This window comes from Otolemur garnettii, unplaced genomic scaffold (assembly GCF_000181295.1).
Source record: "Otolemur garnettii isolate 467f Iridium unplaced genomic scaffold, OtoGar3 scaffold00271, whole genome shotgun sequence".
Classification (NCBI taxonomy): Eukaryota; Metazoa; Chordata; class Mammalia; order Primates; family Galagidae; genus Otolemur; species Otolemur garnettii.
The window spans coordinates 934693-939938 of record NW_003852666.1 but is presented as its reverse complement, the minus strand read 5'-3'; the positions used below and the strand labels follow the sequence as shown (position 1 = coordinate 939938).

Genomic DNA, 5246 nt, shown 5'->3' with positions numbered 1-5246 from the left:
ATGGATGTTAATTTTAAATAAATGTAAGCTATGAATATAAATTTTAACAAAATCTAAACTATACTCATGCCTACTCCATTAAACTTGTAGTATAACTCATGTCCATAGTTTCTTAAATAAAGAGCCTGGTTTTACAGAAATAATAAAATAAAGAAATGAATGAGGAACAATTAAAGTCCCAAATTTGTTACAGTTCTTACAGTTCTTACAAGTTGAGAACATTTCCTTTTCCTTGGCTTCCCTTTTATATTCAAAGCCAAGGAAAGGACTTGTAAGTCTGTCCTGACAGCATCAGCTTACTGACACCATGAATAAAGCCTGTAATCTCTAGAGCCAGGCAAAAAATGTAGGATTCAGATCTATACTGAATCAGCTCTCAAGGACTGAGGCAAGGAGAAAGGTGGGAAGGGGAGGAACCTAACTTTCAAATGGACTTATTTAGGTTTATTTACATGTCCCTCATGAAACGTCTAAAGTACGTAAGGAGGAGACAGGGTCGGGGGCCTTTATTATACTACATTCTTGTTGTTTTTTACTGAAGAAAAACTTAGACTATTAGCACAATTATTTGAGTTGTTTAATAGTTCAAAGCGTGACTATGACAACTGACTAATCTCACCTCATGTGCACAATGTGAGGGTGTATAACATGCCACCTGGGTGAGGGGCTCTTTTACAAGTAGAACTTTACCCTGGGAGTGAGAACAGTGTAACCTAAAAATTTGTACCCTAATATTAATTTGAAATAAAAATAAATAAATAAAATGGATACCTCTTGGCCAGACATGGTGGTTTACACCTGTAATCCCAGCACTTGGGAGGCCAAGGCTGGTGGATTGCCTGAGCTCACAGGTTTGAGACCACCCTGAGCCAGAGCGAGACCTCATCTCTAAAAATAGCTGGGCATTGTGGCAGGCACCTGCAGTCTCAGCTACTTGGGAGGCTGAGGCAAGAGAATTGCTTAAGCCCAGGAGTTTTAGGTTGCTGTGAGCTATACTCCAGGGCACTCTACCGAGGGTGACAAAGTGAGAGTCAAAAAAAAAGATACCTCCAATAGTTTTCATCCCAGTGAAATGCTATCCGTAAGAAAGAAAGAGCACACACCCAATGCTATACAGGTATTATTTCAAATGTCTTCCAGTGGCTGATGTTATGAAAAGATATGCCATCTTTATTTCAGGATGCATAGTCCTCAAAATACTGTTAACATTATATTGTCACTTTCTCAAAGTTCAAAAGATATATGAATGAAAGAATGCTGTTTTATAGCTTAGACTTTCATATTCAACATGCAGCTGAAGAAACCATAGGAATTCTTTTTTAAAAATTGACAGAATAAGAGGAAATACTGCCAAATTATTGATCAGACAAGGGAGTTGTATCCAAACTGTATAAGTGAGGCTTGGGAGAGAAGCAGAAGTGAACTCTGCCCCAGTCACTCTGTGCAGGCATTGCCCAGGCAGTCTGCGATAGTGAGCTACCAATTACAACCCTCACTGCAGCCGATGTTTGTGCTATCTAAATGCCCTTCAGAGGATTCGTGTTGAACCTACGTAGTAACCTTGTAACTTCCTTGACCTTCTGTTATCTTTGAGAATGGGCGGCCATGCACCAAGGGCCTGTGCCGGCCTGACCTTCCCTAAATCTTGAGATTCTCACGTGCACACAAGCCCAAAGGTTGTATAAAAGGAAGGCCAGATAATGCGTCAGTGGGCTCTGTTTTGGAGCTGCTAGTCCACTGAGTCTCCCGGCTGGCAAATATAGCCACTCCTCTTGCAACTGGTGCCTGAGGGTCTTTTTGTCTGTGTTGGGCTCCTGCTACATAAGGACCCGCAAAACTCAACAACAGAAAGAAAAATGGCCCAATTTTAAAATGAGTGAAGGATATGAATAGGCATTTCTCCAAAGAAAAAATGTACAAATGTGTAGTAAGCACACATAAAGACACTCAACATTGTTAGCCATTAGGCAAATATAAATGAAAACCTCTCGGTATTTCTCTGTACTCATTAGGATTGGCTATACCCAAAAAGGACAAAAAATAAAACGCGTTGGTGAGGATGCGGAGAAACTGGAAGCCTCATATGTCACAAGTGGGAATGAAAAATAGTGAAGCCACTGGAGAAAGAGTGCAATGGTTTCTTAGATGTTGAACACAGGGTTACCCATGACCCAACAATTTCACTCTGAAGTAGATACTCATGAGGAATAAAAAAGTGCCATTCAAAAATTCATGCACAATTATTCAAACAGAATTACTCATAATAACCAAAAAGCAAAAACAACCCAAATTTCGATCAGCTAATAAATGGGTAAATAAAATGTGGTATATCTATATAATATAATGTTTATTTGGAAGTGAAAAGAAGTGAATACTGATAAATGATATAGTATGAATGGACTTTGACAACACTAGGCTGTGTGAAAGAAACCAGTTGCAGAAGCCCAGGCCTCGTATAATTCCATTTATGTGAAGTGTGCAAGAGCGGCAGACCAGCACAGAATAATTAGCTGCAGCCTAGGGCTAAGGCAGGTGGAGGGGGATTGAAGAATGACTGCTCATGGGTATAGGCTTAGTTTTGCACGAATTTGAGAACGTGATTAAAAAAAATTGAATTGTGTACTTTAAATGGGGCCAATTATATCTCAATACAGCTATTTAAAATTATTGAGAAAATAAATGTGAGGGTAAAAATCTATGGATCTACTTAATATCCTTAATATTCTACATAATATATTTAATAAGAATGATTATTTAAGGGACAATTTTCTAAAGCTTAAAGTACATTTTCTTATGAAAATCTTACACAGAACGAAGATTGTAAGACTGCTTCATTTGCTCACTTATAAAATGAAGAGATTAGCTGGATAAACCTCAATATTCTTGGATCCCTAATAACTAAATATAATCCTGCCTATAGTTAGTTTTCTTTATCTAAACAGATCTTGAAAATATATTTGCCTCACATAATATTTTAAGTGTACCTATCAAAATTTGTACTTAGTGTCCCTGAGGACTATTGCGTGTTAATGTCCATAATAATCCTATGAAGAAAATACTATTGTTATTCCAATTTTACATATGGGAAGACTGAGGCTTATGGTAGAGGTTAAGTTGTCCCAGGTAATTTAAAGAACTGGGAGTGCCAGCCAGGCATTCATGAGAACCTGCAGTCTTAACCATGGACTGTTTTATAGCCTTCCTACTATATTCTAGGCTATTTACATCAGTGGCCCCCAACCTTTTTGACACCAAGGACTAGCTTCATGGAAGATAATTTTTCGACAGACTGAGCACTAGGGGTGTTCTGATATGAATCTACAAGCAACTGATTTATTATAGTCTCTGTGCTGAGAGACCATAAACTCTCTGCTAATGATCATCTGTATTTGCAGCCACTCCCCAGCACCAGTATCACCACCTCAGCTTCACCTCAGATCATCAGGCATTAGATTCTCATAAGGAGCGCACAACCGAGATCCCTCCCATCCACAGTGTATGTTAGGGTTTCTGCTCCTCTGAGAATTCAGTGCCAGTGCTCATGTGACAGGAGGAGGCGCTCAGGCAGTGTTGTAAGCATTGGGAAGTGGTTGCAATACTGCAAATGAACCTTCTTTCACTTTCCCTCCCATCACCTCCTGTTATGGGGACCCATTCATAACAGGCCCATCCGTGAACCCTGGGTTGGGACCACAGATTTACATAGTAAATATATTGACATCCTAAAGCAGTTTTTTAAAAAATATATATCTATGCAGCAGTACTTAACTATCTCATCATGTTCAGATGTTTCTAGTTCACTGTGTAATTTCTTTTATTCCCAGTAATCAGACTTTTGAGGTTATAGGGACTGGTTTCAAAGTACATGGCTGTTTACTAGGCTTTATTCTGCAAATTTAATTAAATCTTGATTTATTTGCACACTGGTAAGTTCCTTATCATGCACCAATTAAGGTCACTGAAAAGACTGGAGTATTTCCATTGTACTCATCCTGTGACTCCCACGCTCAGCTTAAGTGAACTATTAAAAAACTTGAGGACAAGCTGTTTCCAGAAATGAACCTTTCAACTCCTCTAAATTCAAAAGCTGACTTTTCTGAGAACAAACAGTATGTGCTTATTGAGTTGTCATAGTGAGTTCTTCAGAGATCTATATTTTTCCTCTTTTGAATAATATATTTTTTAAAAAGCTTAACCTCTTGAGAACCGGTGTGCTCCATTTCTAGCTTGAAGAGTTTTTAATATCACTGTTTTATTAGTCCTGTCTGAAGATTCACCCTCTCCTTTTAGTTTATTTTTAGCAAGAGACATGATGAAATTTAATTTACCTAGTTCAGGCCACAGGGTGTTAATATTTCCACTACTGAATGCCAGCAGAGTGCCCCTGGGTACTGATACTTCCATTAGAGAAGGTGGTGCTGTCAGAACAACAGAGACTAAGGGCTGAGGTCTGTGGTTCTTGGCAGATGGTTGCTCTTTTCCTGAACCCTGATGTACAGGCACAACTATTCAACTGCTAACAGCAGCGGAAATTACCCAAGGAATTAAAAGTCAGTTCAAGGAAAGGATCCATTTAAAAATAGCAACTCTGAATCGGCATCAGAGGATTACATCAGAAGCTTAAATAAAAGTTTGACAAGGTACCAGAACTTGCCATCCCACATGATATAAAATTATTGTTTTGCAGGAAGAAAAGCAATATTTTAACAGGCAGTTCCTTAGCTTCCAAATCAGTTTCCTTGGAAAAATATTTCACAAAAATGTTTGCCCCCAAACCACCATACTCTTCATTATTTATGTAAGTTATATTAAGGCCATTTTTGACTAGTATTGTAAATAGAAAGAATGAAATATGGCATAGGGAGGCACTTAAAGCTTCCACATTTGACTGAATAATTAAGCAATGAATGGTGGTGTATCTTTTCCATGTGTTTATTGAGCAAAAATAATACAGGGAAATCAAAGAGCTAAAAGAATAAGCCACAGTGACTATCTCTAAAGCACACAAAATTTACAGGGACAAAGTCAAACTAGAGGCCACCATACAATGTGTTCTGAACTGTGATCAAAAGCAATGTTAACCACTACATGAACCCACCAGAGAAAGAGACATATTCTTCCAGAGAAAGTGAGAAACACTGCACAAAGAAATTGAATTATGACTTGAAATATTAATAAAAATGTTCTGAGTGGGGCGGGGGGAAATGACATTTCAAGAAGGAAGACTAGTTTGTGCATGATTAGGA

At 38.3% G+C, this 5246-nt stretch overlaps 1 protein-coding gene across 1 annotated transcript in view; it reads left to right on the top strand.

Annotated features, from left to right (window-relative positions):
• PIK3C2G (phosphatidylinositol-4-phosphate 3-kinase catalytic subunit type 2 gamma) overlaps positions 1–5246 on the top strand; it is a 372023-nt gene that overhangs the window by 135388 nt on the left and 231389 nt on the right. The window lies entirely within an intron of this gene.